This window comes from Symphalangus syndactylus, chromosome 17 (genome assembly GCF_028878055.3).
Source record: "Symphalangus syndactylus isolate Jambi chromosome 17, NHGRI_mSymSyn1-v2.1_pri, whole genome shotgun sequence".
NCBI lineage: Eukaryota > Metazoa > Chordata > Mammalia > Primates > Hylobatidae > Symphalangus > Symphalangus syndactylus.
Window position 1 is genome coordinate 26,238,042 of NC_072439.2, and position 25,923 is coordinate 26,263,964.

General features: G+C 40.0%; 1 protein-coding gene across 2 annotated transcripts in view; it reads right to left on the bottom strand.

Moving 5' to 3' along the window:
• The window catches only part of SRGAP1 (SLIT-ROBO Rho GTPase activating protein 1), a 306,717-nt gene that overhangs the window by 276,635 nt on the left and 4,159 nt on the right, over positions 1–25,923 (bottom strand). The gene's annotated exons all lie outside the window — the stretch shown is intronic.

Sequence of the window (25,923 nt, forward strand, 5' to 3'; positions counted from 1 at the left end):
GCTCTTTATAATTTGGGAAGGGAACAAAATATGAAAATGAAGGAAAAATGGCAAAGCAAAAAGCAAGGAGCTACATGCATTTTCTAGAATCTTAGTTTAAATAGCCATGATTTGATGTCCATTGAGAGTAATTGTAAGAAAGGTAAAAGATCTTTGGGAAATTGGGAGGAAAATTAGCATTTAAATTGGCTAACTTAAGGAAGTTACAAAATTGCTTGATTTTTACAGCAGTAGTTCCCAAAGTGTGGTCCTTGACCTACAGCATCAGTCTCACCTGGTAACTTGTTACAAATGCAAATTTGGGGGCCTGAGGTGGGGCCTGTGTCAAGTGGCTCTACCAGAATTCCTAGCACAACTCAAAGAGTACCAACAACAAAGGGTGAACACTTAAATAAAATCAAGAGAAGAGATAGAAGCTGAAGAGATAGAACCTCTTTCCCAAGAAAATCAAGCTAGGAAGGCGGGGAGCAGTGGCTCACTCCTATAATCCCTAATCCCAGCACTTTGGGACACATTGGACTCAATGGAATATTATGGAGGAATATTGTGAGGCAGGCAGATTTCTTGAGCTCAGGAGTTCAAGACCAGCCTGACCAACATGGCAAAACCTCCATCTCTACTAAAAATACAAAAATTAGTTGGGCATGGTGGCACACGCCTGTAGTCCCAGCTACTCAGGAGGTTGACACAGGAGAATCACTTGAACCCCAGAAGCGGAGGTTACAGTGAGAGCTGAGATCGCACCATTGCACTCCAGCCTGGGCAACAAAGCAAGACTCTCTCAAAAAAAAAAAAATCAAGATAGGGAGGAACCTCTTCATTTGGAAACTAGCAAAGCCATGTGGAGGAAGTAACAAAGAGCTGAGGCAGTGATTCTTATTATCCCTAGGAACACGGCACTGCATTTTAGCAAGAGTATTCATTCCAATTTAGGATTTTTAAAAATATTTCTCCCCAAACTGCCTTTTCTTTTGTTTTTCTTTTACTTTCTTTTTAAATGTATTTCTTCTCTACAGGCAAGTTCTACCCAAACCGCTTTTTCTAATGCATATAAAGAGGCTGCTCCACCATGAGTTTCCTCATCAAATAATCCATTCAGGTAATAATACAACAACAATTTTATGTTAGCACATAATTGTTGAACAACAACAACAAAAAAAATACAGACTTTTATCTGACCTTATAAACTCTATTAGGTCAAAGATGGCAATCATTCTTCCTAGTTTTTTGGAAGTTTAAACAGAATGAATGACATGCAATGTAAGCATTTAACCTTTTTTTAAGGTGGCATCCTGATGTAGCCCTGCAGGATGGTTCCAGCACAGGTTTGGACCCTGGTGGCTCCACCATTTACCAGCTATGTGATCTTGGGAAAAAGACCTCAAGTTTCTAAGTTTTGAGTTTCTTTTTCCCTATCTGTAATGTGACACCAATATGACCTCCCTTAAAAAAGAACACACTGTGGGCCGGGCGCGGTGGCTCACGCTTGTAATCCCAGCACTCTGGGAGGCCGAGGCGGGCGGATCACGAGGTCAGGAGATCGAGACCATGGTGAAACCCCATCTCTACTAAAAAATACAAAAAATTAGCCGGGCGCGGTAGCGGGCGCCTGTAGTCCCAGCTACTCAAGAGAGGCTGAGGCAGGAGAATGGCGTGAACCTGGGAGGCAGAGCTTGCAGTGAGCCGAGATTGCGCCACTGCACTCCAGCCTGGGCAACAGAGTGAGACTCCGTCTCAAAAAAAAAAAAAAAAAAAAAAAAAAACACACACTGTGAATGTAAGCTGATGTTACTAAGACATTAACAATAACCCCAGGCAACATTCATATTGTATCTACTAGGCTGACGCAAAAGTAATCTCGGTTTTTGCCATTACTTTTGCACCAACCTAATAGCAAACTTTCATACAGGATTTCAGGCATTTTGGATTTGATTACAAGTATCAGTATAAACCCAAGCTTTCTTCTGAGTCACCATTAAGGAGACAATCAAATTATAAAGACTTTAATAGCATAGTGAATACTTATAGATGAAAGCAGGAAAAATCAGTTAAGTTATGGAAGACTTGTGAGAATAAGGTGCTGACCAAGGACATTTAGTGAGTATTTGGGGGTGTTTTAGAAGGGTGCTGCCCTGTTGAAAGGAAGGAAAGAAACACACATACACATATACATACCATATGCTGTGGTTTGAACATGTCCCCCAAAAAGCATGTGTTGGAAACTTAATCCCCAGTGCAGTAGGGTCGGGAGATGGGACTTTCAAGAGGTGATCAGGCCATGAGGGGTTTTGCCTTCCTGAATGAATTAATGCCATTATTGTTATCTCTGGAGTGGGGTCCTTATAAAAGATACATTTGGCCCTCTCTTGCCCTATCCCTTGCCCTTTCTTTGCCTTTCTACCATGGGATGATGCAGCAAGAAGGCCCTCATCAGATGCCAGACCTTCCATCTTGGACTTCCCAGCAACCAGAACTGTGAGCCAATAAATATATTTTCATTATAAATTACCTAGTCTGTGGTATTCTGTTATAGCAGCACAAAACAGACCTTAGTGTCTTAACACGATACATATATATCCTATCTGGAAGCAAATGAGAGGATTATGCCTTTGAGAGCCAGATGGAATAACTATTAGTTTTTTTAATTTGTCTGGCAGATTATTTATTTTTGACACAACTAGTGAACAACTAGTGCAGGTTAAATGGTAGAGAAATCTACATCTATAGCAACAATGCCACCACCAACAACAAAATCATAGCAATTCACTTTTCCGAAAATTATACTAAAACTAGATCTTCTCAACAGAGAAGCTAATACCAGATATCAAGAGAATAACGAAGTGGTCTGACCTTTTAGAACTATTGATAGCATTTAAAAGTTAAGGAGACACTTGCAGATCTTACGATGAGAGTGGTCTCATAAAAATATTACCTCTCCCCCTACTAAAATAGTACTCCCCCATTGTACATAGAAAATAGAATTCAGGCCAGGCACAGTGGCTCATGGCTGTACTCCTAGCACTTTTGGAGGCTAAGGCTGTCGTATCGCTTGAGCCCAGGAGTTCAAGGCCAGCCTGGGCAACATAACAAAACCCCATCCATCTCTACAAAAAAAATTAGCCAGGTTTGCTGGTGTGCTCAGCTACTTTGGAGGCTGAGGTTGGAGGATCACCTGAGCCTAGGAAGTCAAGGCTACAGTGAGCTGAGATTATGCCACTGCACTCTAGCCTGGGCAACAGAGCAAAACCCTGTAAAAATATATAGATAGCCAAGCGCGGTGGCTCAAGCCTGTAAGCCCAACACTTTGGGAGGCTGAGGCGGGCAGATCATCTGAAGTCAGGAGTTTGACACCAGGCTAGCCAACTTGGTGAGACCCCGTCTCTACTAAAAATACAAAAAATTAGCTGGGCGTGATGGTGCACACCTGTAATCCCAGCTACTTGGGAGGCTGAGGCAGGAGAATATCTTGAACCCAGGAGGCAGAAGTTGCAGTGAGCTGAGATGGTGCCAGTGCACTCCAGCCTGAGCAACAGAATGAAACTCTATCTCAAAAAATATATATATATGAAAATAGAATTTATTATCCTTTGAGATTCTCTTAATGATGATGTAAGAAATTGTAACAAAATATCTCTTTGTAGCCAAATGTTATAGGAAGCCTAACAACATAATACTTTTTAACATTGGGCAAAGCATAGCTTCTGGTGATAAATATCTCCCTGCTTTTCTAAAGCACCATTAACATCCACATTTTTTTAGTGTTTGCTTCGCAAGATTTTAATCTGTTAAGTAATTTCAACTTCTTTGGAAATGAGTGAGTTTTAAATTATTTTTTTAAAAATGTCACGAATTAAGACCATAGCTTCTGGTAGTAGTAAATAATATTATTATAGCAACTCATTGTTATTGAGCCCTTACTACATGCCAAAAAAAAGTGTTAAGCTCTTTGAAGGTATGATCTCATTTAATCATTAATCCTCACAATAATCTTATAAGATAGATTCATCTTATAAGATTGATTCATCATATCAATTTTTCAGATTAAAAAATTGAGGTTCCAGAGTAGCCATAATTTGAATTGGCTTTATCCAAGGTCTCAACCTCTATACTGTGTTGACTCTTTAAATGAAGTTCAATCACTGAAACTGATGCAGATAAAAGTACAGAGGTAGCTATTGGTAAATGCCACCACTATTCCATTTGAAAGACAATCTTGTTTCTAAATCAAAAAGAAAAACAAGTAGTATCAATAACTCTTAAAGAGATAACACAGCTCTTTATATGTTTATATGGCATGGTGCAGACCAGCACTACTCAGATGAAGGTCAGGGAACTGTTCATTTCAGATCCACAATGAGATAAGAGGCTTAGGCCAGAATCTAAAGCTTCACATCACTAACCACTGTTTAGTTTCATAGCAAGATTTTCTGAATAAAGAAAGCAGTGCCAAGGCCAGGCGTGGTGGCTCACACTTGTAATCCCAGAACTTTGGAAGGCCAAAGTAAGAGGATTGCTTAAGTCCAGGAGTTCGAGACCACCCTGGGCAACACAACGAAATAAAAAAATTAGCTGGGAATAGTGATGAATGCCTGTAGTCCCAGCGACTCAGAAGGCTGAGGTGGGAGGATCAGTTGAGTCCAGGAGATTGAGGCTGCAGTGAGCCATGAGCATGCCACTGCACTCTAGCCTCGGTGACAGAGTGAGAGCCTGTCTCAAAAAAAAAAAAAAAAAAAGAAATGTTATGATTTACCTTATCTCCTCCCTTATCTCCTCAGAGACTGGTAACAAATGCATTGCTGACCAGCACTGGTCTATGAACTATGCCTGAGTAGTACTGGTATAGATGACACATTGTTGAACAACAACAACAAAAAAAAGTCTATATTAACTATTCTACAAATGATCCCATTTGTTCAATAAGTAAATAAATAGATTAACTATTATAAATATAAATACAAATGATGCCATTGGAAGGATGTATTCAATTGATACAAATGTAATCATGGTTTTTGCATTGTTGAAATTTGCTGTCTGATATTGGAATACATTCTTACATAAATGTGGTTATGTTATACATCATTTTAATGCATATTTCTCACTTTATGTTTTCTTGCTAATGACTTATTACTTGCTTTTTATTTTATATTTATTTTAGACAATGGAAATGATGTTAGACAAAAAGCAGATTCAAGTGATATTCTTATTCAAGCTAAAAATGGGTCATAAAGCAGTGCAGACAACTCACAATATCAACAACACATTTGGCCCAGGAACTGCTTATGAACATACAGTGCAGTGGTGGTTCAAGAAGTTTTGCAAAGGAGATGAGAGCCTTCAAGATGAGGAGTATAGTGGCTGGCCAATGGAAGTTGACAATGACCAGTTGAGAGCAATCATCGAAGCTGATCCTCTTACAACTACACAAAAAGTTGCCGAAGAACAACATCGACGATTCTATGGTCACTCAGCATTTGAAGCATATTGGAAAGGTAAAAAGGCTTGCTAAGTGGGTGCCTCATGAGCTGAGCAAAAATAAAAAAACTTATCATTTTGAAATGTTGTCTTCTCTTACTCTGCGAAACAACAACAGACCATTTCTCAATCGGATTGTGACATGTGACGAAAAGTGGATTTTATACCACAACCGACAACGATGAGCTGAGTGGTTGGACTGAGAGAAGCTCCAAAGCACTTCCCAAAACCAAACTTGCACCAAAAAAAGGTCATGGTCATTGTGTGGTGATCTGCTGCCGGTCTGATCCACGACAGCTTTCTGAATCCCAGCAAACCCATTATATCTGAGAAGTATGCTCAGCAAATGGATGAGATGCACCAAAAACTGCAACACCTGCAGCCAGCACTGGTCAACAGGAAAGGCCCAATTCTTCTCCATGACAATGGCCAAATGAACTTCGCTCGACCAACGCTTCAGAAGTTGAAGGAATTGGGTTACAAAGTTTTGCCTCATCCACCATATTCACCTGACCTCTCGCCAATAGACTGCCACTTCTTCAAGCATCTCAATGACTTTTTGCAGGGAAAACACTTCCACAACCAGCAGGATGCAGAAAATGCTTTTCAAGAATTTGTTGAACCATGAAGAACAGATTTTTTTTTTTTTTTTTTTTGTGGGGACTGACTCTCACTCTATCGCCCAGGCTGGAGTACAGTGGCAGGATCTCGGCTCACCGCAACCTCCACCTCCTGGGTTCAAGCGATTCTCCTGCCTCAGTCTCCCAAGTAACTGAGATTACAGGCACCCACCACCATGCCCGGCTAATTTTTGTATTTTTAGTAGAGATGGGGTTTCACCATGTTGGCTAGGCTGGTCTCGAAGAACTCCTGACCTCACGTGATCCGCCCTGTGATCTGCCCGCCTCAGCCTCCCAAAGTGCTAGGATTACAGGAGTGAGCCACCGTGCCCTGCCCACGGATTTTTACTCAAGGTAACAAACTTATTTTTCATTGGCAAAAATGTGTTGATTATAATGCTTCCTATTTTGATTAATAAAAATGTGTTTAAGCCTAGTAATAATGATTTAAAATTCATGGTGCAAAAGTGCAATTACTTTTGCACCAATGTAATACTCTGAACCATTAAGAGTAGTTATCTTTGGAAAGGGGAGAACTTCCATTTTCTGCCTTATCAATCTCTATTTTAACCAACAAGTTTATTTTTTTATATAACCATATAGTTATATGAGTGGAATTTTTTTTTCACAGAAGATGTTTTATTTTCCCAGGCTAACAATTTTTCCTAATTCACTAAAGTTGATCCTTTATTTGGATTTCCTTTGTTTTTACCTAATGTTCTTTTCCTGTCGCAGGATCCCATCTAGACACCATATTATGTTTAGTCCCTATGTACTCCTTAGGCTCCTCTTGGCTACTAAGTCTTTTGCAACCTAACATTTATTTATTGCTTTCAGGGCCAGAGTTCATAAAAGTGGTAATACATTCACATGTTTTGAGCATTCTACGTGACAGACAGTTCAACACTCTACTCCTCTCAGCAATGCTCTGAAATGGGTACTGTCATTATCACTATTTTAATGGCAAGGAAAGTAAGGCAGAATGAGATGAATTTGCCCATAGTTAAACTGCCAGAAAGTAGCTGAGCTGGGAGGTTTAGACCCTAGCAGTTTGACTCCTGAGGCCATGCTATAAACTACTAGGTTACATGAGACATATACAAATCTACATGAGTGTGCTTATTTCAGAGTGTTATATGGTATCTGAAAATGGGACATGGTATTATAAGACTGTGAAATACCCAAAACATGAATAACCACAATGATAATAAAAGTAATTTTTATTGTTTCACAGTGCACAAGGCTTTCTGTACATTATTTCACAATGTAATTCCAAGATTGTTGGAGGAATCTTGGAATTAAATGCTACACAGAAAAGAACCTGAAGTACAGTTCCCGTCCTCAAAGAAGATGCTTATTCATAGATTAGGTATGTGGAGAATACTGTTAAATTAAGTTTAACCTAAAACTGCCTCCTCATATATTTTAAGTTTAGCCTAAAGGTTTCTCTGGACATAGTAAACTGAAACCTTAGTGGAAATATAAACAGACTATAACCTACTCTTGTGCCAGTCACCAAATTTTGGCCAATTAAAGGTGGCCAGGGATTCAAACCGTATTCAAATAAGGCAAATGCCAAGCTGTAACCAATCCACCTGTTTCTGTACCTCGCTTCTGTTTTCTCTACATCACTCTCCCTTTTCTGTCCATAAATCTTCTACCATGTGGCTGCACTGGAGTCTCTCTGAGCTTATTACTCTGGCTTGGGAGGCAGCCCAATTCACAAAGTGTCCTTTGCTCAATTAAACTCTGTTAAATTTAATTTGTTTAAAGTTTTTATTTTAACAATACAGATAGATGTGTATAATTAAAACTCTTAGCTCTAGAACAATACAGTCTGGAAATCTTTCAAATATAGATTTTTGGTGACACATTTGAGAGTTCCCATAAACACTGTCAATACAAGTGCAATAGAAGTTCAATTAAAAATAGAGCAACTGTGGCTGGGTGCTGTGGCTCACGCCTATAATCCCAGCACTTTGGGAGGCCAAGGCAGGCAAATCACTTAAGGCAGGAGTTCGAGACCAGCCTGGCCAACATGGTGAAACCCCATCTCTACTAAAGACACAAAATTAGGCAAGCATGGCAGCACATGCCCATCATCCCAGCTACTCGGGAGGCTGAGGTATAAGAATTGCTTGAACCCGGGAGGCGGAGGTTGCAGTGAACCCAGATCATGCCACTGCACTCCAGCCTGGGCGATAAGGTAAGACACTGTCTCAAAAAAAAAAAAAAAAAAAAAAAAGAGCAACCTTTTGAAAAGAGCAACCATTTGAAAAGGCATTCATTCCTTTTTTGTAATACTGTACTCAGAAAACTCTTTTCTAAGAGACACAAAAACTAACAAATTTTCTTTTCTAAATTCTCAAAACCTACCAGCTTTCTGTGCCGCATCATTATCAAGCAATGTTTCCACTGTCTGTCATGATGTAAATAAAAGTGAAAACTTGTCACAGCCAAAGAAATGGTGAGCAAATTAATCAAGCCCTGGGGTCAGCCAAAGAAAACATTTCTTACCTTTTCTAGTGCAAGTTTCTAAAAAGGTGCTCTTTTTCCCTACCTCTCTCCTCTAAGAACAGGGAATGGGCAGAACTCAGTCCTGCAGCAATGATCAAACCTCTTGTTCACTGAGTTCTGGAATTTCCCCTGGTGCTTGAGGATTATAATTCGACTGAATGGTACTTGAACTGTGGTAATCAACATGAGCAGAAGGATAAAGCCATCACTTTCAAAGAAAACTTTGTGAACGGCACTGAGAAGACATCAAAAGAAATACACAGCGCCATTACATATGTAAAACAAGATGAGCGTATGGATGTCTTCCTGCTCCTTCTCCTTGGTAAATACTGTTCCAAAGCTGAATTCCACTGGTGAAAACATGCTAATTTCACAGCCAGACTAAAATTTGGGTATCTTCAGATGTGAAAAAGGTCTGACTTAAGATAAGCAGACACCCTTGTTCTATCTTAGTTGCCGGAGGTCTGTGAGAAGGAGCTGTTTGCATAAGCCGCACCTTCAGAATAACAAAAGTCAAGGGCAAAAGTCCATATGTCTTCCACAGACCAACTGAGAAGGGAGTCAGAAATGACAGTCCCGGAACTGTGACATCGAATGCTTTAAGAACTGCTGGAACCTTTGTAAATGCTCTTCTTGTGCCAGGTTGGCTGTGACACCAAAAAGCCTGCAGGGTGGCACCTCCCCCGCAGGGCCTAGGTCTCCACAGCCAGCCTTGGAGTAGGAAAGAATCACAAGCGATAAACTGGCAGAAGCAGCTCTACAAGGAATGTTGCCATCTGCACACTGCAATGAAAGACCACACTGTCTAACTGCAATACCAAGACCCTAGAGATTTCCCAACACCGTCTCAGATTGTTCAGAAAAATGCGTATGTGTTCATGTTCTGCCCACATCAGAGCCTTTCACTGATCCTCACCACACATTTTCTCCCACATTTCCATATATCCTGGGTTTTTCCATATGCAGACACAAACCTATATATGAGGAACTTTAAAGTGTTCGTGCAACATTTTTTTGCTCTCCTGTACACGCATCCTCCTCAGTGTGTAGCTCTTGGATTATAAACATCATTTGAGATAGCAAGGACCTGAGCCATGGAATTCTCTTTATGAAAAAAAACATAGACTTATTCTTCCCATAGTAACTTGAACTATACTAAAATAAATACTGGATAAATTTAAATAATTCTAATTATTCATGAGCTTAAAAAATACAACTGGATATTAGATTTTGACTTACTGTAGTATGGTAAATATAGATACACCCCATATGACCCTTCTCGTTGAAATTAAAATGCTGGTTTTGGCCAGGTGTGGTGGCTCACGCCTGTAATCCAAGCACTTTGGGAGGCTGAGGCGGGTGGATCACCTGACATCAGGAGTTCGAGACCAGCCTGGCCAATATGGTGAAACCCCGTCTCTACTAAAAATACAAAAATTAGCCGGGCATGGTGATGTTCACCTGTAATCCCAGCTACTCTGAGGCTGAGGTAGGAGGATCGCTAAAACCTGGGAGGTGGAAGTTGCGGAGGTTGCAGTGAGCCAAGATCGTGCCACTGCACTCCAGCCTGGGTGATTCCGTCTCAAAAAAAAAAAAAAAAATGCTGGATTTTTAAAATGTACTTTTAACCACATCACTGAGCTTTCACATAAGTAAAGAACTTTAAGGGCCCCATAGCAAGACAAAGTCAGTATAAAATAGATCAAATGATAGTAAGTGCTCTGGAGAAACATAATGCACGAAGGAAGATAGGACGGGCCAGGGAGATCAAGGTTTATAATCTGAAACAGCATGGTCAAGAAGAATAAGATTTCAAAATATCTGTAAAATTAGACCATAACTGTGTTAATATCAAACCTGGAATAACATTTTTTTAAAAAATTTGACCATGTTCTATGATGATAACGCCATTAATTTAGAAATGAGAAACAAAAAGATAATTTAAATTACTGTATATATTTGGAAATTTTAAAACTTTTTTGTGTGTGTGGAGAAAAGGTCTTACTCTTGTCTCCCAGGCTGGAGTGCAGTGGCGCAAACATGGCTCACTGCAGCTTCAACTGCCTGGGCTCAAGCAATCCTCCCACCTTACCACCCTCCTGAGTAGCTGGGACTACAGGCACCTACCATCATGGCCATCTAATTTTTTAATTTTTATTTTTTTTATTTTTTATTTTTTATTTTTTTTGAGATGGAGTTTCACTCATCGCCCAGGCTAGAATGCAGTGGCGTGATCTCGGCTCACTGCAACCTCCTCCTCCTGGGTTCAAGCAGTTCTCCTGCCTCAGCCTCCTGAGTAGCTGGGATTACAGGCAAGCACCACCACACCTGGCTAATTTTTGTATTATTAGCAGAGACAGGGTTTACCATGTCGGCCAGGCTGGTCTCGAACTCCTGACCTCAGGTGATCCACCCACCTCATCCTCACAAAGTGCTGGGATTACAGGTGTGAGCCACTGTGCCAGGCCAATTTTTAATTTTTTTATACACGCTTGTAATCCCAGCACTTTGGGAGGCCGAGGCGGGTGGATCACGAGGTCAGCAGATCGAGACCACGGTGAAACCCCATCTCTACTAAAAATACAAAAAATTAGCCGGGCGTGGTGGCGGGCACCTGTAGTCCCAGCTACTCGGAGAGGCTGAGGCAGGAGAATGACGTGAACCTGGGAGGTGGAGCTTGCAGTGAGCCAAGACTGCGTCACTGCACTCCAGCCTGGGCGAAAGAGCGAGACTCCGTCTCAAAAAAAAAAAAAAAAAAAAAAAAAATTTTTTTTATAGAGACAGTGTCTCACTATGTTGCCCAGGCTGGTTTCAAATTCCTGGACTCAAGCAATTGACCCGTCTCGGCCTCCCAAACTGTTGGGATTACAAGGATAAGCCACCACTCCTGGCCTAAAACATATTTTTAAACAGGTCATGAGTCACAGAAATTAGAAATTAGAAAATACACAGAGCTGAAAGATAAAAACACTACATATAAAAATTTATGCCTGGCTGGGTGCAGTGGTTCATGCCTGTAATCCAAGCACTTTGGGAGGCAGAGGCAGGCAGATCACTTGAGGTCAGGAGTTCAAGACCAGCCTGGCTAACATGGTGAAACCCTTTCTCTACTGAAAATACTAAAATTGGTGGGTATGGTAGTGGGTTCCTATAATCCTAGCTACTCCAGAGGTTGAGGTATGAGAATCACTTGAACCTGGGAGGCGGAGGTTGCAGTAAGCTGAGAATGTGCCACTGCACTCCAGCCTGGGCAACAGAGCAAGACTTTGTCTCAAAAAAAAAAAAAAATATATATATATATATATGTATATATATGCGTACAATCCCTTTTTGAGGCTGAGCTGGGCAGATTGCTTGAGCTCAGGAGATCAAGACCAGACTTGGTAACATAGTGAATCCCTGTCTCTATTAAAAAAAAAAAAAATTACAGAATGCAGGTAAAGCAGTACTTAGAGGAAATTTTATAACCTTTTATTTTTATATAAGAAAAGAAAAATAATAACTGAGAAAATAAATAAAAAACTTTAAAAATAATAACTGAGAAAATAAATACAAACTTTAAAAAGGTTCAGCAAATAAAGACCCATGAAAAAAGTAAAAGGGCCAGGCTTGACAATCTGTGCCTGCACTCCCAGTTACTCAGGAGGCTGAAGTGAGAGCATTACTTGAGCCCAGGAGTTCCAGGCTATAGTGCACAATGATTACACCTGTGAAAAGCACTGCACTCCAGCCTCGGCAACAAAGCGAGACCCTTTCTCTTTAAAAAAAAAAAAAAAGAGAGAGAGAGAGAAATGAAGAAAAAGGAAGGGTATAATAGAGAGGATAAACTAATGAAACAGAAAATACAATACGTAAGTCAATAAAGCAAAAACCTAGTTCTTTGAAAAGACTAATAAACATACTTCTGGCAAGTCAATCAATGAAAAAAGAGAGAAGATATACACAGACATTTGTTATTAATAGAAAAGAGGCCTAACTGAAAATAATGCAGAGATTAAGGCGATAAAAGGATGCTGTGAACAATTTTATGTCAGTTAATCAGAAAATTTGAACACAATGAGATTTTTTTCTCCTTGATGAAAATGTGAGACCCAGATGACTTTACAGATGAGTTCTACTAAACATTTAAGAGTCAGATAGGCCGGGCGCGGTGGCTCACGCCTGTAATCCCAGCACTTTGGGAGGCCGAGGCGGGCGGATCACGAGGTCAGGAGATCGAGACCATCCTGGCTAACACGGTGAAACCCCGTCTCTACTAAAAATACAAAAAATTAGCCGGGCGAGGTGGCAGGCGCCTGTAGTCCCAGCTACGCGGGAGGCTGAGGCAGGAGAATGGCGTGAACCCCGGGGGGCGGAGCCTGCAGTGAGCCGAGATCGCGCCACTGCACTCCAGCCTGGGTGAAAGAGCGAGACTCCGTCTCAAAAAAAAAAAAAAAAAAAAAAAAAAAGAGTCAGATAATTCCAATCTAACATGAACTCCTGCAGAAAACAGAAAAAGAGGAAACAACCTCCAACTAATTTCAAACACTATTACTCTCAGTTCATAATGTAATTATATTAAAAGGAAAAAATAAAATAGTCTTACATATCTGTTTAAAAAATGTAAATACCAGGCTGGGCACGGTGGCTGACACCCGTAATCCCAGCACTTTGGGAGTCCAAGGCAGGCAAATTGCTTGAGCTCAGGAGTTCGAGACAAGCCTGAGGAACATGGTGAAACCCCGTCTCTACCAAAAATACAAAAAATTAGCCAGGTGTGGTGGTGCATGCTTGTGGTCCCAGCGACCAACTCAGGAGGCTGAGGTGGGAGGAATGCTTGAGCCCAGGAGGCAGAGGTTGCAGTGAACCAAGATCACGCCACTGCACTCTAGCCTGGGCAACAGACCCCCCCATCCCAGAAAAATAAAAGGAAATACCATATATTTACACACACACACCTCATGAGTCAAAGAAGAAATTATTATGAAAATTAAAAAATTTTTAGAACTTAATTCTTTACATATCAAAACCAGTGAGACGCAGCAAAGGTAGTACTTTAAGGAGAATTATCATGAATATTTATTAAGTAAGAAAAGATGCCTTTCTTAGGGATAATGCTTACATTAGAAGAAATAGTCATATTAGAAAGAATGATTATATTAGAAAAGGAATTGTATTCCATTTAATGCTGATGTTAAAAAGAGGAAAAGGTGTTTATGTTAGAAACGTTACATTTTAAAAGATGGTTACATTCTAAGTACTTACATTAGTAATAGCGTTTATGTTATAGAAAATAACTGTATTACCTTAAATGCTTATATTAGAAAATAAGGATAAAAAAAGAATGAGCTATGTGTTCAACTTAAGAAAATAGGTAAAGAACAACAAATTCAATGAAAATGAAAACAATGATAGTAAAGATAAGAGCAGAAATTCACAAAACAGAGAAGAAAAACTAACAGAAACAGATAAACTAGCCAGGTGCAGAGGTTCACACCTGTAATCCCAGCACTTTGGGAGGCTGAGGTGAGTGGATCATTTGGGGCCATGAGTTCAAGACCAGCCTGTTCAACATGGCGAAACCCCATCTCTACTAATTATACAAAAATTAGCCAGGAGCCAGGCGTGGTGGTGCATACCTGTAATCCCAGCTACTTGGGAGGCTGAGGCACCAAAATCACTTGAACTGGGAGGTGGCGGTTGCAATGAGCCACTGAACTCCAGCCTGGATGACAGAGTAAGACCTCATCTCAAAAAAAAAAAAAAAAAAAAGACAAACTACTTTAAGATTCAGCAACAAAGGCAAAAATAAGTATTTTAAAATAATGTATTTTAAATTCAATACTGATCAGACTATGTTTCTAAAATAAGAGGATACTATCATCAATATTATTTTAATACATTTTAAATCTTATACAGAATGAATACATTTCTAGAAAAATATAATTTATCGGCCAGGCGCAGTGGCTCACACCTGTAAATTTAGATCACCTGAGGTCGGGAGTTCCAGACCAGCCCGGCCAACATGGCAAAACCCTGTCTCTACTAAAAATACAAAAATTAGCTGGGCATGGTGGCGGGCACCTGTAATCCCAGCTACTTGGGAGGCTGAGGCAGGAGAATCGCTTGAACCCGGGAGGCGGAGGTTGTAGTGAGCAGATTGTGCCATTGCACTCCAGCCTGGCAACAAGAGCAAAACTCATTCTCAAAAAAAGAAAAGTATAATTTATCAAAACTGACATGAGAAGAAATACACAGCATAAATAATCCTATAACTAATAAACAAAATGTTAACTACTGATTAGCAGTTAAAAAATTCTTCATACAAGGAAACTAATTAGACTCAGATAAACAGTTCTACTGAACTTTCAATGAAAGAAATATTTTAAAGTTTCAAATTCTTCCACAAAATAGCCTCACTCACTGTGTGAGGCCAGTATAACTTAGATTCGTGGTCAGGCTTGGTGGCTCTATGCCTGTAACCCCAGCACTTTGAAAGGCCGAGGCAGGAGGATTGAGCCCAGGAATTCTCTGAGTCCAGGAGTTCAAGACCAGCCTAGGCAACAAAGTGAAGCCCCATCTCCCCACCCTCCCCTCCAAAAAAAACATAGACAGGGACATCACTAAAAAGGAAAGTCACAGGTCTGCTTTTTTACCAGGAATTTAAAGACAAAAATACTAGATATTAGCAAACTGAATCCAACAGTGTATATAGACACACACACACACACACACACACACACACACACACACCACGCAAAATACAACGAAGATAGCCTTAATGCAAAGAAGGTTAAATATTAGGAAATCTATAAATATTACTCATCACATTAACAGAGTAAAGAAGAAAAAACGTAGTATCAACAGATTCAAAAAGAAAAAGAAGATAACATTCAACCACCTATTAATGATTAAAACTTCAAGTAAGCAAAGAATACAAAAGATTTGCACTTTACCTATTAAAGAGTATCTATAATAAACGGAAAACAATCATCATTCTTCAAGGGAGGAGGGGCCTGAAAGCATTCCTTTCTCAATGGAAAACAAGAATGCCAAGGTTAGCACTTTCACTAATTTTGTACTAGAAATTCTGGCTAGGGCAAAAATATAAGAAAAATAAATCCATAGGGCTTATAAATGAGAAAACAAAATCATCTTTATTTATAAATGACGAGTGTTTTTTACCAAAAAAGGGAACAAATTCTTTGAAATAACAGACAAAGCGGCTATGTAAAAGTAAACTGCGGCCAGACACGGTGGCTCATGCCTGTAATCCCAGCACTTTGGGAGGCCAAGGCGGGAGGATCACTTGATGTCAGGAGTTTGAGATCAGCCTGGCCAACATGGTGAAACCCTGTCTTTACTAAAAATACAAAAAAAGTTGCCAGGTATGGTGGTGCACGCCTGTAATACCAGCTACTTTGGAGGCTGAGGCAGGAGAATTGCTTAAACATGGGAGGCGGAGGTTGCAGTGAGCTGAGACCATGCCACTGCACTCCAGCCTGGGTGACAGAGCAAGACTTCACCTCAAAAAAAAAAAGTAAATTGCAGACCAGGTGTGGTGGCTCACATCTGTAATCCCAGCACTTTGGGAGGCCAAGGCGGGCAGATCATCTGAGGTCGGGAGTTCAAGACCAGCCTGGCCAACATGGAGAAATTCCATCTCTACTAAAAATACAAAATTTGCCAGGCGTGGTGGAGCATGCCTGTAATCTTAGCTACTTGGGAGGCTGAGGCAAGAGAATCGCTTGAACCCAGGTGGCGGAGGTTGCAGTGAGCCGAGATCGCGCCAGTGCACTTCCAGCCTGGGTAAGCAAAACTCCATCTCAAAAAAAAAAAAAAAAAAAAGTAAATTGCATTTCTGCATAATAGAAACTAGAAAACAATCTTGAAAGAGAGCTCATGAACATTAGTCATAAAAATAGCATCCTGATATAAATCTAACCAAAAACATCAAAAATATAAAACTTTATGCAAAGATATTTTAAAACAACTAAATAAATGGAGGAATACTCATATTCACAGGTAGGAAGAACTAATATATAGATGCCAATTCTTCCTTAATTGATTTATAATTTCACGCAATTTCAATCAAAATGCCAATGTGTTTTCAATGGAAGGCAAACTAATTCTAAAATTTACTTGGAAGAGAAAGGAGCAAGATCAGAAGATACTTCTGAAAAAGAAGAAAGAAGGAAGATTTAGCTTACCAGACATAAAGACTTATCACAAAGCTATAGTAGTTAAGATAGTGTGATTGGTATTGGTACAAGAATAAATTAAGGAATGGAACACAATACAGTGTCCAAAAATAGAGTTTTGCATATGTGAAACTTTCATCAAAACAGAAGCAGCTAGTATATCATTTCTTCAAAAAGACTATTAGCACATGGAACCCAAAAAAGGTCATTTATATGAAAAGAACTTTAAAAAAATTCCTAGCTCACACAAAATAAAAAATAAACTTCAGATGAATTAAAAGCATATGCCAAAAGCAAAATTTTACAACATTTAGAAGATGACACAGACAGATATCTTCCTTACTTTAAAGTGGGGAAGGATTATTTAAACACCAAATATAAATAATTGATACATGTGAACAAACTAAAAATGAACAACTTCTATTTATTAAGAGGATCTTTTTATTTATTTATTTATTTATTTATTTATTTAGAGACGGAGTTTTGCTCGTTGCCCAGGCTGGAATGCAATGGTGCGATCTTGGCTCACCCCCACCTCCTGGGTTGAGATGATTCTCCTGCCTCAGCCTCCCAAGTAGCTGGGATTACCAGCGCCCGCCAACATGCCCAGCTAATTTTTGTATTTTTAGTAGAGATGGCGTTTCACCATGTTGGCCAGGCTGATCTCAAACTCCTGACCTCAGATGATCCACCTGCCTCAGCTTCCCAAAGTGCTGGGATTACAGGCATGAGCCACCAAGCCCAGCCTAGAGGATCTTTTTAAAAGTGAAACCACAAGCTACAGACTGGGAGCAGATATTTGCAACAGATATAACTGGCAAGAGACTAACATCACGAACATACTAAAACAAAACAAAACTCACAAATCAATAAGATATACACACCTACTATGTACCCACAAAAATTAAAAATAAAAAGGAAGAGAAAATCATTCTGGCTGGGCATGTTGGCTCACGCCTGTAATCCCAGCACTTTGGAAGGCCAAGGCGGGCAATCACTTGAGCACAGGAGTTCAAGACAAGCCTGGGCAACATGGTGAAACCCTGTCTCTACTAAAAAATACAAAAATCAGCCGGGTGTGGTGGTGCACGCCTGTAGTCCCAGCTACTTGGGAAGCTGAAGCACGAGAATTTCCTGAACTTGGGAGGTGGAGGTTGCAGTGAGCCGCAGAGATGGTGCCAATGCACCGTAGCCTGGCTGATAGAGTGAGACTCTCCCTCAAAAAAAAACAAAAAAACATTTTTCATGTTGACTGCTGCTTGTTCACCAAAATCTGTTCTTTCATGCTGTGACCATCAAGTTATAATTAGAAACAGGGCCATCCAGAGAGACTATATTTCCTAGCTTCCCTTGCAGCAAGATGTGGCCATGTAACTAAGTTCCTACTGGTTAAATAAGTGGAAATTATGTGTACTACTAAGGGCTGGGTTTGAAAACCGTGGACATGTGCTCCTTAAAGCTGATTTTCCTTCCTACAAGCCGAAACACTGAAATACTTAAAATCTGGTTTCAAAGAGTAGACAAGTTCATTTATCTAGGTAACGGCAGAACCACGAGATGGAAGGAACCTTAATAATGGGGCAAAGATGTCCTGGTGGCCTGGATTGGACATCTCCAGTCTATTACCCGAGAAAGAAAAAAATCTCTCTATTTTCAAGTCACGGTTTGGGGGGTTCTCTTTATTATAACAGCTTAGCCTCTTCCCTAACTAATACATTTTCAATGCTAAGTGTTTTTCAGTCTGTGGAACTCTCCTCCCCTGCTAATAAGAGAAAGGCTTGACATTACCTGGTAAAGATGAACATGCACATTCCCAATGACCCAGCAAGTACACCTAGAGAAACTCTTCTCGTACGTGTACACCAGGAGACACCTACAGCATTGTATACACTATTACTATTCATGATAGCAAAAAAACTATAAATAATTCAAATGTCATATAGAATGAATCAATAGCTTATAGTATTTTTTATGCACTGGAATATTATGCACCAGAGAAAGCACACAGTGTGGCAGTGAAATTATAGTTGCATACATTAACGTAGATTAATCTTAACATAATAATATTGAGTATAAAATTGAAGTCATAAGAATACATATTATTAATTTTTTATTGGGGAAAATTTCAAGCATATGCAAAAATAAAGCGAATAATATAATTAACCTCATGCACCCACTGATTATCAATTCATTTTGTATTTTACCTGTATCCCTACCTATTTCTTCCCTCCCCAAGATTATTTTCAAGAAAATCCCAGATGTCCTAATTTCATCCATTATTACTCAGCATGTATCTTTAAAAGATAAAGATTTGTTATACATGCCAAAACACTGCTATTCCAATTTTTAAAATTTACACCAATTCATCAATATTATTAAAAATTCAGAAAGTGTTCAAATGGCCCTATATTCTTGATATATGAATGCATCCTAATCAAAACTCTAAAAGAGCTACAAAATGATAGTAAAGCTTTATAGAAAACAAAGGAATGATTAATACTAAGAGTGGCAGTGGGAATGAAGGGAGATTTGCTAGGAAAGGGACATTCCATGGGGGTTTCTAAGGCACTGGTAATGTTCTGTTTCTTAACCTGGGTGGCTAGTACTGAAATGTTCAAAGCTATTATTCTTTAAACTGTAAATAATAATTTTCTGTACCTGTTTGTGTGTATATTTCACAAAGCAAGCAAGCTTGCTCTCCCAAACACACATGCCAACTAAGCTCAAAGCAAGGAAAAACCAAAGTATATAAATGAGTTGTAAACAAATGAGAAATTTGGTTGTCCCATGGACAAATCTGATTATCAGAGGTTCAATCCAGAGGCTAAGCTTTGCTTGGATTTACCTTGCCCACTCCTGTACTCAAGGAGAGTGGAGTTGAAAGTCAGATTCCTACGTTTAGCCTGAAAATTTACCAAAGGCCAAGTATACTGTGGTCCAAAGACACAGAAAGTACTAACTATACTAAATAGGAAAGTTAAGCAGAAATTCCTCCTTCCATGCATTATAGCTTGTTTTGCACATACACAACTCAGTGTACCCCTCAGGGTGCCCATGCAAAGCAATGGTGACTGGCTCACTGTGGGTGCTCAAAACTGTTAGCTCTGGTTATGATTATCTTTAATTATTATTTCACCTTCCATTTTACAGTCTTTCTTCAATTATTATAAAACAACCATATCATAAAGTGTTCTTCAAAAACCAGTGGTAAAGACTGCATAAGACTGCATGTATAAAGTTAGTTAACAATTTACCAGTGGAATTTAGTTAACCATTCCTCACTGTTGGACATTTAGGATGTTTCCAGCTGTGTGACTTTCTAAAGAAATTATAAACCATTTGAATTCAACTTAAAATTTTGTGGTAATAGGCCCGGTGCAGTGGCTCACACCTGTAATCCCAGCACTTTGGGAGGCCGAGGCGGGTGGATTACCTGACGTCAGGAGTTCGAGACCAGCCTGGCCAACATGGTGAAACCCCGTCTCTCCTAAAAATACAAAAAATTAGCCGTGCATGGTGGCAGGCGCCTGTACTCCCAGCTACTCATGAGTCTGAGGCAGGAGAATTGCTTGAACCCGGGAAATGGAGGTTGCAGTGAGCCGAGATCGTGCCATTGCACTCCAGCCTGGGCAACAAGAGTGAAACTCCGTCTCAAAAAAAAAAAAAAAAAAAAATTCGCAGTAATTTTTGTTTGGACATCCTAGATAATTCTGAATGATCACCATGCTTATTTGCAGTATAAAAGAATTATTATTCCAAATTATTCCTCTTCTTACGTAATAAATGTTTAATGAGGCCCTGTACTAAAGCGTGTGGGAGATGCACAGACAATGATTTCCAATATCAAAGTGCTTTCTAGTGAAACAGAAGCAAATTAGCAGTCATAAGTGGAATTTTCATTCCTACATTGATTTTAAAAGAAAATACTTTTCTCAAGACTATGAGATTAAGTCAGTGATTTTATCTGATGTCATAAGAATCTTTTTCACCCACAGGTAAGTCAAATCCACTGACTGAACTAGTTTTCATTTTCCATACGGCATCACTGAACAGAGGTAGAGACAATTTAAAACAAAAGTTATTCTTAAATACGGGGCAGCCCAGGGCCAGGAATGTGCTTTTAGGCTTTGTTACTTGCACTTGGATGAAAGATAATGACAAAATATAAAATCCACCTTACAATGAGCTGGGAATCTGTATGCATTGTCTATTCTATTTCCCTTTTAAATTCCACCATGAAACTCACTCCATTCTAAAAGCACATGGCACTCTCTTAGGATAATTCAAGATCAGTCCACTTTGGAATTCATTCTGGTAAAAAGACTAGCGATTACATATTTGAATTTCAAAAAACTTATCTGAATCAGAATGCAACAAGATACAGCAGACAGAACAACAGGCTGGGCGAGGTGGCTCATGCCTGTAATCCCAGCACTTTGGGAGGCCCAAGGCTCAAGTAGGCGGATCACTTGGGTTTAGGAGTTTGAAACCAGCCTGGGCAACATGGCCAAAACCTGTCTCTACAAAAAATACAAAAATCAGGTGTGATTGCAGGTGCCTATAGTCCCAGCTACATGGGAGGCTGAAGTGGCAGGATCACCTGAGCCTGGGGAGGTTGAGGCTGCAGCGAGCTGAGCCGAGATTGGGCCACTGCACTCCAGCCTGAGCAACAGAGTGAGACTGTGTCTCAACAATAAATAAATACAGTAGATAGAAAGAAAACCAGCATTAAACAGATAACAATGACTAACATTTGTTGACTATTATGTGCCAAGCCTGTGATACATGTTTTCCTTACTACAACAAGGAGGCCAGGTGCAGTGGCTCACACCTGTAATCCCAGCACTTGGGGAAGCTGAGGCGGGTGGATCGCTTGAGGTCAGGAGTTCGAGACCAGCCTGGCCAACATAGTAAAACTCTGTCTGTACTAAAAATACAAAAAAAATTAGCTGGGCATGGTGGTGCATGCCTGTAATCCTAGCTACTTGGGAGGCTGAGGTGGGAGGAGCACTTGAACCTGAGAGTCCCGCCACTGCACTCCAGTCTGGGTGACAGAGCAAGACTCGGTCTCAAAAAAAAAAAAAAAAAGAAAAAGAAAGAAAAAAAAGAAGACAACAAGGTAAGTACTACTATTATCCCTATTTTACAGATGGAGAAATTGACTCTTAGAGATCACACAACTAATCGGTGACAAGGCTAGACTGCTAACACCAAAGTTTCTGCTTTTTAATCATTTCTTTTCTAAAAATTAGAGATGGCGTCTCGCCATGTTGACCAAGCTGGTCTCAAACTCCTGGTCTCAAGTGATCCTTCCATCTCTGCCTCCCAAAGTGCTGAGATTACAGGTGTGAGCCACCGTGCGTGGCCCAGAGTTCCTGGTTTTAAACACCATGTTCTGTTTCTTCCCAGTCTAACATATCAACAGGGGAGAGTAGATAATGCTGTCAATAAATTAGAAAGTAGTTCTGAGCTGACAAAAATACCTTTACATAACTGTCTTTAAGCCAAACTTCTTTTTTTCCGAGATGGAGTCTCGCTCTGTGACCCAGGCTGGAGTGCAGTAGCACAGTCTCAGCTCACTGCAACCTCTGCCTTCTGGGTTCAAGTGATTCTCGTGCCTCAGCCTCCAGAGTAGCTGGGATTATAGATACATACCACCACACCCAGCTAATTTTTGTGTTTTTAGTAGAGACAAGATTTCACCATGTTGCCCAGGCTGGTCTCAAACTCCTGGGCTCAAGCGATCCACCTGCCTCGGCCTCCCAAAGTGCTAGGATTGATTACAGGCATGAGCTACCATGCCCAGCCTCTAATCCAAATTTCTGCCTTCAAACTGCTAAAGCATAAATAGACTAATTAGACAAATAATCTATTCCCTTTTATCTTGTTAGTTGTTTGAATTGAAGTGAAAATAGGTAGCATGAATAAAATTTTTTAAACTGTCTCTCCTTGGCCGGGCACGGTGGCTCATGCCCATTATCCCAGCACTTTGGGAGGCTGAGGCAGGAGCTCAGGAGTTTGAGACCAGTCTGGGCAACATGGCGAAACCCTATCTTTACAAAAAAAAAATAGCCAGGTATGGTGGTGTGTACCTATATTCCCTGCTACTTGGGGTGCTGAGGCAGAAGAATCGCTTGAGCCCAGGAGGTCAAGGCTGCAGTGAGCCTTGTTCACCCACTGCACTGCAGCCTGGGTGACAAAGCAAGACCCTGTCTTGAAGAAAAAAAAAATTGGCCAATTTACAAAGACTCTAAAACCTAGAACAGACTTGAAGTTGTCTGGCTCCTAAACTGGTCAACATAGCACAGGAGTAAACAAACCAATCTAGATTGTCAGAGCTGAGATTTACTACCCTGTATTATAATCCAGCCCTCATGTGTTTCAGAAGGTCATGCTTTGCTCAAAATTTTCTTCAAAACTATCCCTTAATATATTCTGAAGTTCATGAAACTAATCGGGTTTTCAGGGCACTGTAAAGGCTTTGTTGCAGTAGCGCAATTAGCTTTACCAAAATATCAGGCAAATCACATTTGTACATATTAACCATGTTGTTTTTCTAGACCTTAAAGGCCACCATGTGAAGCTGCTGCCTGGGTATTATGGTCTCTTGAAATGGTCCTGGTGAAAAAAAAACTTGGTTAGAGTTAATGTAATTAACTCCTGTTCATAGACGGCGGTTTCTATGCTCTCTTAGGTCCAACAATGACTCCTTCAATGAATGTAAAGTCTAAATAGGTAACTGTTCTACCTCCTATTTAGATATCTACTTTGTGAGGAATCTACAAGTGAATTATCGCTACTGAAAAGAAGATAACCTGGGTTCTGGTCCCAGGTATGTCACTGTTAATTGTGCAACTCTGTCATTAAACCTCCCTGCATCATGTAATGAGTGGGTTGGAGAAAAAATGTTAAAAGTCCCTCCCAGCTATAAAGTTTTAATTCATAACTGAAATTGCTGTCACTTCCTATTCTATGTTAGAAGAAAGAACATAAGATGCAGACACAGGTTCCATATTACTATGGCATGATGCAGGGCCATACCAAATCAAATTGGCATTTCCTCATGTTCCACCTGCTACTAAAATGTACTATTTGTATGTCAGGCTGCAGAGTGGTCAAAGAACAACAGATTTGCTTGGCACTCCCTGTACATATTGCATGTAGATAAATATGGTGCTATCTTTAGGAAAATACTACAAATAATAACTGTCGATTCTTAGCAACTAGCAACACGCATTATTAAAAACAAACACAGCCTCTCATCTATGTTCCACTTCATCAAACATGTCTTTTTGAATCTTTTTTGTTCTCATATATGTAGCTCCACAATATTTTTGCTGCAGAATACAAGAATTACATAGATCACTAAAGTCCACAGATAATCTCAAAACCTTCTGTTAGCCAATTATTCAATCCCTTCCACTGCTACGCTATTTGCCAGAGATGCTAACAAATAGCATAGTCAACTGGTTTGGGTTTCATACACTTTTCCAGACGTGCTTGCTTTCTAATGGCCTATTCAAACAAGAGATTTATTTCTCTTAATTCTAAGCCTTTGAGAATTTGACCAAAAGGCATGAAATGTTCAATTCATTCTTTAAAACTGTTGCTTGGGGTCCTCTTTTGTCCCCCATTTAAACCTATCCATTGTTTAACCACTTGTATCATTCCTGATTCTTCCCTGTCTTACAATTCTGTGCTACACTTCTCTGCATGTGGTTTTGATTACTGTTTTTTCTGTATTCTTTATTGTATATATTTTAATCCTCCAAGAACTCAATTTATAGTGTCCATGAACTTATGAAAAAAAAGTGAAAGCAAAAATGATTCTCCACAAAACAGAGCAGCCAAGAGAAAACTTTAAAAGCTTGAAAATTTTATGAGGCAATTAATAGGAACTGATATGACATCTTCAATTAGACTCAAAGACACTTAGGATTACAAAAATTAGTCAGGCACGGTGGTGCACGCTTGTATTTCCAGCTACTCCGGAGGCCGAGGCACAAGAATCACTTGAACCTGGAAGGCGGAGGCTGCAGAGAGCAGAGATCGTGCCACTGCACTCCAGCTTGGGTGACGGAGTGAGACTCTGTCTCAAAAAGAAAATAAAAAAAAAGACACTTAAGATGAAGAGAATTCCAACTCCTTATCTTATAGATAAGAAAACCAAAACCCAGAGAGAGGCTAAGTGACTTGCCCAAAATGATACACACAACTAGATACATCTAGGATCTTATACATAAAATTACAAATTATCACCAGGAATGGTTCTTTTCACAGTTAAGAATAGCCCCATGAAGTCTGTTCCCAAAACCCGTGCAGGCAGCCACAATGGCAAAATTCCGTATCTGGGCCGGGTGCAGTGGCTCATGCCTGTAATCCCAGCACTTTGGGAGGCAGAAGCAGGTAGATCACCTGAGGTCAGGAGTTCGAGACCAGCCTGGCCAACATGTCGAAACCCCATCTCTACTAAAAATACAAAAATTAGCTGGGCGTGGTGGTGCGTGCATATAATTCCAACTACTCCAGAGGCTGAAGCAGGAGAATCACTTGAACCCAGGAGGCAGAGGTTGCAGTAAGCCGAGATCACGCCACTGCACTCTGGCCTGGGCGGCAGACCAATACTTCTTTTATATATATATAATAAAAACAAAAAAATAAAAAAATTCCATATCTGAAGTCATTCCTTTAGGTCAAAATATTATCTCAAAAATTCTGAGATAAATAAAGTTATTATTAGGGAAAATGGGAGAGAATAAGAAGGGAAACTATTCTAGAATATTAGGTTCTAAGTTAGAAGGTAAAAAAAATACATATAATCAAAATGACTCTTGAAATCACCCACACACCTAAGTCACCTATAGAGTCCAATATGTATGTTTATTCATTGTGTTTTTCTTGAGACAGAGTCTCCCTCTGTCAGCCAGGCTGGAGTGCAGTGGCACAATTTCAGCTCACTGCAACTTCTGCCTCCTGGGTTCAAGCAATTCTCCTGACTCAGCCTTCAGGGTAGCTGGGACTACAGGCATGCACCACCATGTCCAGCTAATTTTTGTATTTTTAGTAGGGACAGGGTTTCACCATGTTGGTCAGGCTGGTCTTGACCTCAAGTGATCCGCCCACCTCGGTCTCCC